The sequence below is a fragment of the Schistocerca nitens genome, chromosome 2 (genome assembly GCF_023898315.1).
Source record: "Schistocerca nitens isolate TAMUIC-IGC-003100 chromosome 2, iqSchNite1.1, whole genome shotgun sequence".
Classification (NCBI taxonomy): domain Eukaryota; kingdom Metazoa; phylum Arthropoda; class Insecta; order Orthoptera; family Acrididae; genus Schistocerca; species Schistocerca nitens.
Genome location: NC_064615.1, coordinates 315,730,681 through 315,746,130, shown reverse-complemented (window position 1 = coordinate 315,746,130; position 15,450 = coordinate 315,730,681). Strand labels below are relative to the sequence as shown.

General features: G+C 39.3%; 1 protein-coding gene across 1 annotated transcript in view; it reads right to left on the bottom strand.

Moving 5' to 3' along the window:
* The window catches only part of LOC126235004 (uncharacterized), a 50,034-nt gene extending 35,034 nt beyond the window's left edge, over positions 1-15,000 (bottom strand). The window contains exon 1 of the mRNA XM_049943741.1: positions 14,939-15,000. The gene's annotated coding sequence lies outside the window, so the exon portion shown is untranslated. The remainder of the gene's footprint in view (positions 1-14,938) is intronic.
* Between the last annotated feature and the right edge of the window lie 450 nt (positions 15,001-15,450).

Below are 15,450 nucleotides of genomic sequence, written 5' to 3'. Positions count from 1 at the left end.
TCTCTTGATGACGTCATCAATAAAGCTTTCTGTTGTCTCGTCGTCCCCTTCAGTTGAAATCTTCTCACAAACTTGGACCGTTTCCTAACCCATCCTATTCCTTAATTTTGTCATCACGCTGTTCATTGTACTAAATGACGTTTCCACACTGCAAGTCGAAACGGGAATGCACAGTACACATTCAGCGAGCGTCCGTAGTGCTTCGTAGCCGATGTCGGCTCTCAGAATGAAAGAAGCAACATCAGAAGACGTGTCGTCTAATTTATTACTAACAACGTACCTAAAAGAATGCAAGTTTGCAATAACAGCGTCGACGTTTGTAAGTCCCAAAATCAAGCACAGTTCTTTACAATCATTATCACTAAACTCTAGAAATTTTTTAAAACTTTCAAAATATGCACTTACTTCTATCACTTATTGCCTTCTCATCAAACTTTTGCTCAATTTCATCAATCATACTTTTAACAAATTTCCTAGCGCTTTTCATAGATTGAATCTGCTCCTCTACGTTCGTGAATAGCACACCTTTAACTTCTGTTGCGTCCTCCTGCAGTTTTTTAATTTTATTAAGAGTTTCATTTTCTGCACTATGTCCATCGCAGTCACAAAGACAGTCGATGTGTCTTAAATGTTCCAGAGTTCCAGAAACAAATAGAGGGATTTGCGAAATTTTAAGTGATTGTCTCTGCAAAACTTTACATAAGTTTGAGACTGCATTTAACGTATCGTCTAAAATCACTAAACCTACAATGAAATTGGAATTCATCATTTCTAACAAGATTCCTGCAGCTAAACTCGTTAGATCCGCGCCGTCCTTGTGTATATGTTCACATGCCATTATAATGGACTTGTAGGTTAGGAAAATAGCATGAACTGTGCGATAGGTACTTAACCATCGGATGTCAACAGCTTCGGGTATTTTTAAAACAGTTTGCTCTAAAGCACACTGAATTTCATGCAAAACATTTTCTCGTTTGGAAGAACCATGAAAAAGTTTGTAAATGTCTTTAACAACATGTAATGTGCGTTTCATAATGGGATGTTTATTCCTAGAGTTGGTGGCAGCAATTGACAAAACATGTGCTCTACAGTGAATGTGTGGCAGCTTATGGCCCTTCCTTTCTGACAACCGAACACGGACTCCTGAGATAGAACCACTAAAATTAGCAGCACCGTCGAAAGAACAAGATAATAATCTGTCGTAAGAAAGTTTTCTTTTCTTTAGTTCAGTATCAATTGCTGTAATTATGGATTCCGCTGAAGTGCTTTTCAACTCAACAAGACATAAAAACCTTTCCCTCACTGCAAACGATGGAGACGGTGCAACATATCGAACTACTAAAGATAATTCACTTTGGTTGGAAACATTTGTAGATTCGTCTGCCATTAATGAAAAATATTTGTCATGGAGAAGTGTTTCATCTTGAAAGCCTAAAGACTCTCCCAAACAAGTCAACAATTCTGACGCAGTATACTTACTAAGATATATGGACCTTTCGCTCTGAAATTTTAACCACTTTTCAAGATTAATGTCGCTTTTTAGTACTACCTTACGAATTAGAGGTTCATATTTTGTTGTGTGGGGTATTTCTTCCTTACTAAGGAAATACAGACTTCGAATTAACGATGACACTGCTTGGCGGTTTAAAACTTTTTCATTTTGTTGAAATATCTGTGTATGAACTGGAGCGTTTAATCCCTGTAATCTACAATTTTCAAGTGCAACGGCTCTTGCATGTTTTTCTGAGTTGGCGTGCTTTTCTATTTTTCCCGTGCTTCCGGTAGATTTTCTAAATTTAGTGAAAGGTACAGAAATGAAAACTCCTCCTGTTATCTGTAGAGCTTCGATACCGTTTTCTAAATGCATTTCACACGATTTGCAGAAAGCCCCACCAAGCTCATGATCAAAGTACAACCAATTGTACTTACACTCCCATTTTTGCTGATACTTAATCTCGCGTTCAATACTTTGTTTAGAATTGCAATTTAAGGATAGGCCAGAAATAGCATATTTATCGTTTGAAAACTGTGGAAAGGAAACTGAAGACTTGGTAGACCTACGCAATTCATCGTCACAATCACTAGCACTTCTTTCAGTAGACTCACACTCGTCTTTGTCTTTTGCAATACACTGTCTTTTATTAGAAAAGAAAGACATTAAAGTTTGTTGTTTCGACATTGTATTTCGGCACTAACACTTCTTTTTATGTTATAAACTGACGAAGACTGCACGTAGTACACTACATAATCACATCACACTTCCATAGTAACCTGTCGACTGACTGTTCCAACCTTACAGCAGTTTCAACAATGCATTGAGTTTTTATACAACAATGAAAACTTAGATTAAACTCGTAGAGCAGCGTTGTCAAACGTCCCACTCATGGTGGAATGTACCGCTTCTTTAGGAAAAAATTGTGTATCCCCATTGACACTGCGAAAATCATTGTCAAGTGTACACAAATATCTGGTTTGAGCTTTGGACTCATCGACCAGGAAGAATCTATATGGCTATTAAATCTTTGAAATATTCCCAGTTACGCAATAAAAAAATTAAAACAATCTTTTATAATGTCAGATGCTACTTCCAATTCCGTAGTAATACCCGGGGACGAGTTTTGTGACATCAGGATTATTCTAAGGGCAAATAAAGTATAGATACGAGTGGCGGATAAGAATAAGGTTCGCAGCGAGGGTGTGCTGCGTAGCTGAGGGATTAGCTTACACGTTAGGCCGACTGGTGGTGCGGTGAGGGAAGACGTGAGAGAGGAAAGTCTGACTTATTCCACAATTGGCGTTGCCAACACACCTTGCAACGCTTAGCTTTATCGCACACTTATTATACAGCAACTGCTAATTTGTTGGCGTTGGCAATAATATTAATTATAGTAACAATAAAAACAGAACAATCGACGCTAAGTGTTCCAAACCGAACCGATAAGTAACGAAACCAAACTATAGGGATCCAGCCGCCACCTATTGTGCTACACATTCATTTTGCTTGTAAAAACTGCATGTCAACACGACCTCTCCATAACTGACTCCAAACTTCTTTAGCAACAGCAGTTAGTTTAAATTTTGTCACAACGGTACAAGTTAACAGACCAGGTGATAATTTTTATGTTGCACCACAACTATAGATATGAATTTCTCGGGGGACAATTTCCAATTTCTGGGTTCTGGGGGGAGGGGACTATCCCCCCCCCCACCACCCCACCCCGGGCCACCCCCTAAATTCATCACTGACGTCGGCTTCAGATTTATGTCGAATTCTAAAAATTATGTTTTCGTACTTCCAGTACCACTGCAATACGACCTTGCGTTGCTCAAACAACAACCTTACTTCATTCATTGCTGCACAGTCATCTGCTGGAAAACGCGGGCCAAGATCTGTTCAGAAAACAATGACCTATCTACCGCGTGAAATTGGAACGATGTCACTTTTTTCGAAAGATATTAACTACCAAAGAGTGTCTACATTTTTCTGGGCCCACCAGTATACATAAAAAACAGAGTGACTAAGACACAATTTGCAGTTGGTGTGATGAATGACAGCTACCTCTAAACGTAGATAAATGTAGGTTAATGCAGGTAAGTTGGAAAAACAAAACAAATCTGTAATGTTTGAGCCGGCCGGTGTGGCCGAGCGGTTCTAGGCGCTTCAGTATGGAACCGCGCGACAGCTAAGGTCGCAAGTTCGAATCCTGCCTCGGGCGTGGATGTGTGTGATGTCCTTAGGTTAGTTAGGTTTAAGTAGTTCTAAGTTCTAGGGGACTGATGACCTTAGATGGTAAGTCCCATAGTGCTCAGAGCCATTTTTTTGTAATGTTCGAATACAGCATTATCAGTGTGCTGCTTTATCCAGTCGCATCGATTAAATGTTTAGGCGTGACGTTGCAAAGCAATATGAAATGTAATCAGCATGTGAGGATCGTAGCAGGAAAGGCGAATCCGGGACCTCGGTTTATTAGGAGAATTGCTGGGAAATGTAGGTCATCTGTGAAGGAGACCGCATATAGGACACTAATGCGACCCACTCTTGAGTACTACAGGAGTGTTTGGCATTCCCACCAAGTCAGACAGAAGGAAGACATCAAAGCATTTCAGAAGCAGGCTGTTAGATTTGTTACCGATAGGTTCGAACAACACGAAAGTATTGCGGAGATGCTTTGGGAACTCAGATGGCTATCTCTGGAGGGAATGTGAAGTTCTTTTCGAGGAACACTGCTGTGAAAATTTAAGGAACTGCCTTTTGAAGCTGCCTGCGATAAGATGAGAGCGATTTGCTCTTTTACAGAGGCTTATAGGCAGTCGTTTTCCCTCGCTTTGTTTGCGAGTGGAACAGGAAAGGAAATGACTAGTAGTGGTACAGGGTACCTTCCGGTGGCTTGCGGAGTATGTTTATATATGTAGAAACCGTCTATCTTATACATAATTTGCCGGCCGAAGTGGCCGTGCGGTTCTAGGCGCTACAGTCTGGAACCGAGCGACCGCTACGGTCGCAGGTTCGAATCCTGCCTCGGGCATGGATGTGTGTGATGTCCTTAGGTTAGTTAGGTTTAATTAGTTCTAAGTTCTAGGCGACTGATGACCTCAGAAGTTAAGTCGCATAGTGCTCAGAGCCATTTGAACCATTATACATAATTTTGGGTAAATAAATTTTTTTTTACTTTAAATGAATTAATAAATGATAGAAAGATTGCCACTGTACAGATAATATTAAATCGCTGTAAGCGTCCGTCGCCTAGCCCTTGTTTTACGAGACGGGATTTTTTCGCCTTTCTGTAGTCATCTTCTTGCCTTACTAGAGCGGGTCACGTATTTCGATTGCTGTTAGTATTCTCAAAAATAAGTGGAATTGTAGAAAAAGATATATGCTACAGAACTGACTTAGGAACACGTCATTCATGTAATACTGACGTTCATCATACGGTAGATTAAAGAAAGATAAAAATTTATTACTAGTGTACTTAATTGCAGTTAACCTTTTTTACTGTTATTACTAATATACCATATACTCATGTCTGAGAGAGTCCTCTCGTATTTATCATTAATATCCATTGAACATAACAACATTATCATTATTATTCAGTAATTCTCCACAGATCTCATCGCTTCATTTTTTACAGGACGCCTCAACAGAACAGCAACATTCCATCCTGGCAGAACAACTTCCATTGTTAAAAGTAACGTGGCTGCAACACACACGGTTAGAGAGATACTGATTTCTACATTATATATATTATTAGTATCCATTGAACTTAATAAAATTGTTATTATTATTATTATTAATGTTATTTAGTAATTTTCGTCAGATCTCATCACATTATTTTTACGGGACGTCACAATAGCAGATTTAGATGACGACCTTATTCCCTCAGGTCCATTATCTTGAGCTTCAGCAGCATCTAAAATAAGGAGACACTACATACGAATCCTTCAGATACAGAACTCTGACAGAATGCAGCTGACTTGACGCCTACATTTATCTGAACGCATCTCTTGTTAAGTTGGCAACACTGTTTCATTGTCTGAGTTTATTTCAAGCATTTGTGGGGATAAAACTGATAAAAACACCATCAAATCTATATGGTAGTTCTGTCATTACGCCCTAAAAATTAAACTAAAGGTGAATAGCGTTTATAGGATATGTCAATGACTCATTTTTGCGGCAGTTCTTTACAAGTGCATCGTGAAAGAGCAGAAGTTGGATAATTTCTGGTCAAACAATATCTCCTGTCTCACTCTTCTTGCTACATTTACTATGTATTACGGTAGGTTCAAGGCAAATTTATAAAACACGTTACAGTTTGCAATGTTTAGTTCGATATCTCATAAAATATTTAATGTTGGACACAAATGAAACGTTTAGGGCTGTGATATAATTGCATGTCAATGATTGGGACATTTCTAGACAAGATATTCAGATATTGTGAATAGACATGTTAAGCTGCTAGGAAATTCTATGGTTACAAAATCAAAGAAATAATATCAGCTATGGAGGCTCGGTATTCTCAGATTGCCTGAACAGATTGTGTTGCGTTGATTTGGGGAAGGAGAGCAAACTGCGAGGTCACTGGTCTCATCGGTTTAGGTAAGAATTGGGAAGGAAGTCTGCCGTGTCCTTTCAAAGGACACATCCCGGCATTTGCCTGAAGCGATTTAGGGAAATCATGGAAAACCTAAATCAGGTTGGCTGGACGCGGGAGTGAAACGTCGTCCTCCCGAATGCGCGTGAACGGAGACGATAGGGTTTGCAGATATGTCAGATGTGGATTTAGGGCTTTGAGTGTCCTGCAGATAAGTTTCTCTCAAGAGTCCTATGATGTGATAGCAGTGCGTTACATCTGCCACTGTGGTAGGACACCGTCTTTGGCTGGTGGCAACTGAGCATTGTGGGGTATCTGTGTCCCTCTGGTAAGACTGAGCCTATGAGACAGACTGTCTTCTCCTATTCTGGTAGCGGATGAGCATTAGAGAGAGCTGGTAACAGCTGAGAAAGTGAGAGAGGTTGTCTACCTCTCGCAGCGGTCGAGCACATGGGGGAAACGGTCTCACCGTGTTAGCAGAGAAAGGCTGTTTTGCGTCCATCTGGTAGTGGTTGAGAATACGAGAGGGTCTTTTTTCCCTCTGGTACTGGATGAGCATATGGGAGAGGCTGTCTCCCTATGGTAGCGTGAGCATATGAGATGTACTGTCTCTCTCTCTGGTAGTGACTTGAATGTGAGACTATCGTGCCAATTACAGACTTCAGTTGAACTAGGCAGAATGAGAAGGAACTTTAGTATGTATGAGAACAATAGAGGATTCTGCAAAGTAGGTGAGGTGTCACATAAATTGCACCTGTCCAATTTGTCTCTGCAGTACCCAGGCGTTGGATTTTTGGAACGAGTGTGGACTTTCTCGACGGTTCGTCCATGCTTTTTAATGGCACGCACAGTCTTTGACACAAAACCGCCGCTGCTGAGAGTCGTCCACTTACGAACTCAATAAAACTTGCCACTTATCAAAATTGTAAGTCTGGCCATTTCACGATCTGTACGACAAGGAGGTTTCTGGAGGAAATGTTAGTTTCGGCTCAAGTTGCCAGAGTGCTGTATCTGCTTGTGATATAGTGGTAAACATCGCGCAATGTAGACACAGACTCAGAAGTTCGAATCTACTTCTTCTTTTATTGTTTAAACTGCATTTCTGATGTCTGCTTAAGGTATTGATCCGTTGAACCTCAAAGATAATCTGTTATACTTTATAACCCATCAGTAACAGCAAAACCTTTCCAGAAAGAGCTCGTGGCTACATCAAGATCATGCTCGAGAGTTTCGTCTCCCTGCAGGCGCCACTAATCATTAGGCACCAGTCACCTTTACCTTATAAATACTGTCATCCGATCAGATGATCATGACACTGTGCATCTTGGGCACTTTTCTGCTCTCACAACGATAAGCGTAAATTTATTTCTTATTGTAGTTAGATTTTCTGTGCGAAATAGTTTTGATAAATCGACTAAAAACACTGCGCAGTTACACAATACATGTAGGTAGCTATGGCTGTATTTCTCCATTGTTCATTTTCTTAGTTGGAGTTCTACTATTTGTCTTGCAGTTACATATTGATCTGTACATACTGGACTCGTGTGAAGGTTGTTTAAGCATTATAAAATAGAGTCCCAACGGAGAAAAGGTCCAACATTTTCGACATGTTGTTTACTTTAGGTTTAATAGAGGGGTACAGGTAGTGCAGGCAGCTCAAAATATTGGTGTCAGGTGTGATGCGAGTGCTATATGGCGACAGGTCACTTAAGAATTTTCTGGCATGAATGATTTTTCACATTCGTTGAGTCTCAATAACTGCCGTATGTGGTGAACTGTGACCATCTAACCTTCGTGCAACATCTGCTTCCAACAGGCAAAGCACCATAACGAAAAATCACTCAGGAAAGGATGCCCTTAAAAAACTACTACACAGATAGCTCAAGGAACACATTGGTTGGCGAAGTATATTCTCCCTGCTGGTATTATAACTGAATATTAGCAACAATGCAGAATATGTTTGGCAATTCTGTGACCATCAAGTACTTTCTGAGTGGTACAGAAATATCATGCCGAATTCACTTGATAAGGAAGAATTTCCACAAAATCCTCTCGTTAAACGAGAAATTACAGATATGAGAAATGGCTATGGTTAGCAAGAATTTTTTTGTCTTACTTAGTTTTAGAGTAATTAAATAAACTTTGCAATCGTATGTAGCAAGTGTGTACGTAAATAAGCCCAACGATGAACAAAACATGCTTGAGTCACGTCATAATACTTTACATTAAAAATAGAATAAACTGAAAGTAACTGATAGCAGAGAAAATAAAAACATTTTAGTAAATTAAATTCTGTATCTTGTGTTCTTTCTGTGGAAATGCATCGGATCTTATGTCCTTTTCATTAAATAAGATTATTCTTTAATGAGACATAAACTTCAGTGTATTTTTTCGTAAAGACTCTCCACTGTGGCTGAGATTAGTGATTTGGTTAGTTGTTGGTAAGCACTTTCTAACATCGTGTTTCCGTAAATTTGTGGCTTTGCGAAGACTTACTTAAAAGTGGAGCGTTTCTACAAATAGTTTTGTTCTGAGTTAGGAAAACTGCTGCAGTAACGCATCAAAAGTTGAAGAAAGCGTTTGGAGACAGCATATTAGGTCAGACAGAAACCTAGGACTGGTATAAGAGGTTCAAAAACGGAGCAACGTCGGCTGATAATGACGACCGTTCTGGTCGGTCGTCAGCTGCCATACCATCATGACATGTTCAGAAAGTTTGGAGTCTAATTCTGCAAGATTGTAGACAGCTTTCTGAGGCCTCTACAACACCTTGGGAATAAGTTAAGATAAATCTCTGCGTATTCTGTCAGAAAGATTGAGTATTAACATTTCTATGAAGCTAACTTTTGTGCAGTTTTATAAGAGAGAGGGGAAGTGTAAAAAATGCGAATGCAGCGAAAGAAAAAGCGGTATCCTAAAAGCCGGAAAATCGTTAAGGGTGAAAGGGCAACCACGTTCCCTCCGATTTCAGCCTCCGCTAACAGTGAGGATATAATCTGCCGACTTCAGAACATGTAAAAAAGAGGAATAAACATCACTGACAACTGATGAAGCTTTGGAAATAAAAGCGAAATGCGTCTGGTGTAAAACACTCTTAAATTGCAGTTAGCTTGCATCGGAAAAAATAAGTAATAATAGATAGAAATGTTTATTTTCCGATTCCTCAAAATAGAAAACTTCCTGAAGAACGGTTTAATGGACGATGGGTTGATGACAGCAAACAGCCAAGGCCAACTTGGATATGTAGAGCAGAAGCTTGTGATGTTTGACTGGTGTAGGGATGATGATAATTGTTCCTTATCAGATGTATTGATAACGATTTTACTTTTTTAATTTAAGGTTGAATAACAAGCAAACTGTTTTTGTTCTACTGATTTTTGTTTATTTCAAATTAACTTGAACAACTGACTAGTATCCACATGGGACACCAGGTCTTACATAACCAAACATTATAAGTAAAGATAAAATACACTTGCACAGAATGTTGTGCACTAAACTTGGTTTTGGACGTTGTAAATTACACTTTGCACCATGAACAATATTAAATGCGATAAATAATTAAACTACACAACATTACAGTAGTACAGGTTATATGGTTATAAAGCTAAAGTTTATGAGGTCTTGAGATAAGTTGAGAAACTGTCGAACTGAGCACTCATTTATCTTGTGTATCCAACATATTTTTTAATATCGTGAATTAAACTTTACATAACAGACAATATTAAACACAGTAACTAATAAAATACACAATATTGCAGTATTACAAGTTATATGGTTATGATGCTCATAACCTCTCAAAAACTATACCATCTTAACTATATAACATTTGGCACTGTAATATTGTGTATTTTATTATTTACTGTGTTTAATATTGTCTGTTACATAAAGTTTAATTCATAGTGTTAAAAAATATGTTTGGTGGCCAACATAAATGAAGAGTACTTAGTTATACAGTTTCTAAGCCAACGTCATGAGCTCGTGAACTTAAGCATTATATCCACATAACCTATTACACTATAATATTGTGTAGTTTAATTTTTGTTGCATCTAATATTATCCATTGCATAAAGTCTAATTTACAATGTTAAATAAACAAGTTTGGCTGACAACATTCTGTACAAGTGAATTGCTTCTTTACTTATAATGTTTGGTTATGTAAGAACTAGCGTCCCATGTGGACGCTGATCAGTTGTTTCTTGAAGATGATTCAATAAGCCAAAAACTAATTTGAAATAACCAAAAATCAGACGAACAAAGACAGTTTATTCGTTATTTGGCATTTATTATGGAATACTTCTATCAAGAAGTGACAAATAATTCATAAATAAGATTTTGGTTTTATTTCCAAGCGTTTATAGTTCAGGCTTATCGTTAAATTCTAGAGAAAAGGTTAGTCAATTCAGTAATGAGGCACATGAAGCAATGGAGAGTAATATTCACAGAACAACTTATTTCACATTTCATTACTGTTATTCACAGAACTCCTATTTCGATTTATTAAAGTGTCTTTGAATTCTAGCCATGTCCCATCGTATCATGGTTTGTATTGTTTTGGTCTTCGTAATTTGTTTCACCTACATCAAATCCAGCAGTAGAAGGCACAAACACCATGTGGTTCACCTGTAAGTGAGAAATGGAGTGAAATTTCGAAGATGAAACGACCAGAACAATGCAATGCTGTGAAATTTCCTGACTTTATCGACAGTCATGGTCTCTCACAATAATCTTGCCTCTGATTTTTATCAAATAAGCTAGCTGGACACAACCAAAGATCTGTTTCACAGCTTCCACCTGACAGAACTTTATTCGTACCTTCCAGACTTTTCGTAAGCCCTCCTTTACACCTTGCACGACTAGTACTACTGAAGATGTTGCGTTGGACTGATGGAGAACTATTTAGAGCTCCTGGATGTGCTATTCTGTTATATCAAAGACCAGTATCTGAGCAGGCACACTTTTGCACTGTAATTTAGGTCGCTTCTCCTTCTGTGCATTTTATAAGCAGTCCAATAAAATTCCATAATGAGAGACAGCCACCAGTTTACTAAATCATCATTCAAATGATTCCCGGAAAGTCACGAAAAGATTCGCTACACTCTTTCCACCAGCAAAAGGATTTTCTATTATTTCAGTGTCCTTCCCTGTTCTGATCTCTCAGGTTTACTCGGCACGATCAACGAATGGTGTGCCTTGCACGTACAGCCGAGTTACGTCCGCGTCAATCGTTCAAATATTCGTGCATAAAATTGAATCAACAACTCGACTGTACATCAGAAAGCTACATCAGTAACTTTCTGATTACTTCAATTCCCTGCACTGTATTTCTTGCTTAAATTCATACTGTAGTGGTTATTCGCAATAATTTAACAATCAAATCTTTGTTTAGTTTATCTGTTTGGATGTTTGGTGGATCACACTTGCTAAAGCTCGGCATGATATGGAATACGCCAGTAGTCTTACAAGTACCATTCATTTTCTCCGTGGAACAATTGTCACAAAAATAGGTTCAAATGGCTCTGAGCACTATGGGACTTAACATCTGTGGTCATCAGTCCCCTAGAACTTAGAACTACTTAAACCTAACTAACCTAAGGACATCACACACATCCATGCCCGAGGCAGGATTTGAACCTGCGACCGTAGCAGTCGTGCGGTTCCGGACTGAGCGCCTAGAACCGCTAGACCACCGCGGCCGGCGAACAATTGTCACAAGCCGACCACTTACAGAATTGGTGTTTTACTTTAATCTTGATTTTCAATAATCAAACCATGTAGAGGTGTTATTTACTCAGATATTCATCTGCGGAACGAAGAGGCTGACAACTAGGAAGCTCGGTAGGATCATTTTTCTGATAGCATGAAGAAGTCATAAAGATTCAGGCCTGATCCAGAAAATTGTGTAAATTCTGTGGTGCTAGTAAAGAGTATCTATCGTAAACACATCCCAAGAGGCTATAGAAAAATGTATTTGCATGAACTTGCCGAAGACTCGAAGTGCTCTTTAAGATGTTCGAAAATGATCCATTCTCAGAAGAAATAATACAGACAGAAGAACAACTTGTTCAAGCCATATCAACATCACGAACAGAAAAGATGGTGTAATGTCATCGAAAGTTTGGATATGAAACGTGATAGTAGACAAGCCTTGAAATTATTAAGAATTCTCAACGGTGATCCTACAGTTTTCACCCTCAGGAGCGAATAAGGTCACTCCCGACCAAATAGCACACCAACTGCTGTTGAATGACAAAAGCTCGAGAAGATCAAAAGTAACGAAACTTGAACGGTGTGAAAAGGAGAATGATCATCTTAGCACTTCATCCACAGATAAACAACAGAGAACTGCTATTCATCTGATGATAAGTAACAGAGCTGCATGCTTAGATGACTTGAGATAGGAACGAATAAAGAACTTAGTCTCTGTATTTATCCGTCGGACCCTGGAATATGCTAGAATGATAATGCGGAAGTTATGGAGCAAGACAAAAGTTGTGGTGTTGTTTAAATCAGGCAAAGAACCGAATAACGGCAAGATCTTCAGACGTTTACCAGTCCTGTGCCATATATTTGAAAATATGGAGATAAAGGTCTAAAATAGATGACATACTGGACAGATTCATAAGTTAACCCAACACATCGAGGAAGGGTCTGAAAGAAAGCATATTACAGAAATTGCTTTTATTGATCTTACAGCTGCTTATGACTCCGTGAATCATAACGAACTAACAAAGTAGCTGTATACAGCAACTAAGGAGTACCGATTGACGCAGTTTATCTTGTATCTGCTTAAGAACAGACAATTTTTTGTGGCCCTAAATGATAAAAAGAGTCGATGAAGAAAGCAAAAATTGTCAATACCCAGAGAAATATAGGGGCTCCGATATTATCCATATCATGTATTATATATATTATCCATATAACGTATATACCAATTACCAGTCATTCAGCACTGGATATTACAGCTGTCGCAGCTCAAAGAGTGACATTTGAAGAACCCAAGCTAACGTCTTACTATGTACTACGATAACAGCTACTTCATACCTAAGGCGGATGAAACTCAAGTGTTTGCATTGACCTAAGCAATAAGGAGGCAAGAAGACAGCTGCACATCACCTGGAAAGGAGGCAATTTTAACCACTATGTTCACTTCCAATACGTAGGGTTAAAATTTGATCATGCCTGGACTTAGAGCAACACTTTACAGACACCAAGCAGAAGGTATGAACCAGGAACAATCTCGTCCACAAGCTGACAAAGACTACGTGTGGAGCGCGGTCCAGCGCCCTCCCACATCCGCTCTTTCTCTGTTTTCCTCTACTGCGGGATAAGCCGCTTCAGTCTGGAGGAACTCTTCACATGCTAATCAAGTTGATGTGGCACTTCGTGAGAGAGGCCGCTTAGTCACACGGTGCCTAAAACCAACTCTAGTCTTTAATATCCTTCCAGTCTCGCGAGTGGCAACTCCAGGTGTAAGAAGACAGGTAGCGGCAGAGACTGAAAAGAAGAAACGGGAAACAGACCCAACGCATCCATTGTTTGGAGCTCATGCTGATCCATCAAGACAAATCCAGAAAAAGATTCCTCCTTACAACAGCACAAATTCGAACGTCAACAGAAACACGCCGAATTGAGCTACGGGGAACAACGTTCCCTGAAGGATTACGGACAGCAGAAGAGAAGCTACCATCAGGCTGCCATCTCCAACACGAAACTTAAATGACCCTCAGTGGATTGAGAACAGGTGCGACAAGGTACAAGACTGCTTCGGAGAAGGAAAATATCAGTGATGATGATCTTTGTGAACGGGGGCAAGGCAGAACTCTGAACACTTGTTGGTTTGCAGTAACCTGAGCGAACCCTGTGGTATGGAAGACTTGATTGCAGCGAATGTCCCTGCGTTCTGACTGCTGAACGTTGCACTCAAAACACGTGAAACTCTCTCTGTCATTAATGTTAGACTGTAATTTCAGGTTATACTGTGTTTTAGTGTTTTTCTGCACTCGTATAAGTAAAAAGCAGAAATAATTTCAATTTGTTTTAAAAACTGTTTTCACTACCTGCTTTGCTTCGCAAAAATTCCTTGCCGCTTTCTGTGATGGAGAAAAGTTAAACTGTTTACGGAGGGTGCCATTTTTTCCCCAATTCTGATATTTACTAATGTTAACTACTTTACAAATTGTGACCGGTTCTCCATAACAGAGTATGTGTATTGTGAGGCTGTTGTTAATATAAACAATGTCTTGAATCAATCGTCTATATGATATTCGAGAATGTAAACAAGAAATTATCCTTACAGGCCGCCGCCGTGCAATGAATACTTTGTGTCTATGTATGGAATTGCCTCATAAAATTATTTCTTCTTAAGTAGGACGCTATTGATGCTGTTGCACTTCCGAACTGTGGCCTCTAATATTACCTGCTGCAGACAGTAAATTTCTGCGTTCTTCTGACTTACAGCGTCATCAGACTACTATTTCGTTAAGTCACGATTTGTGAATCCATTTCATGAGACAATTATCTGCCAATGTTTCGTACATTATAGTACAGGCTCAGAAAGAGTTGCTGTGCAGTACTAGAAGCACCTGTCAGCCAACCAATTAATTTGTTGTCACGAACGGCTTCGCTGCATAAATGGCAACAGAATTTAATACAATATCTGGTGTATCAAACAGAATCGAGTGGGATACTTGTAAAAAAATTAATAAATAAAAAGTAAAAGAATATAAAAACTTTTTTGTCTTTAGTGCAACTCTACCTCACACTTCGTAAAAAGCAGATCTGCGAGATATCAGTGGGAAGTTATAACAATAAACGAGTAACTTAAGTTCTACGAGGGTCTGATTTCTTACTGTGAAATGTGAGAGCAGCAGGAGAGACAAGCGAGATGAGATACGTAGGTCACTTCGAGGCGTTCGGGCGCCAAATGGCTGTCAGCTTGCGCACACAGGGCTCTTGTCTTTAAACAATGGAAGCTTTGCTGTCTCGTATTATTCTTCTTGTGTCCACAATCCGATCAAAGCAGTAATGAGAATATTTTCTGGACTGTGATTGATCTCCTATTAGTCAGCGGCGACAAACGATTTTCTTCACTGCACAGCCGCTCAGGCGCCGAAATTTCCCTCGCCTTCCTATCGCGTGACACTTTCGCCGAATCCCTTCACAGCAGATATGGCATTCTCTTTTAAACACAAAAGGCAGAAATAGAGCGCCCGCAATGCTCTGGATGTGAAGTCATCTGTAATTAAATTGAAAATTTCTGGAGAAATGCTCTGCGTTTGATTTATTCACGTCAGGATCCAAATTAGCTGTTTCTATTCGTTCATCACGAAAACGTCGACAGTTTCGGTTCTACACCCAAGAG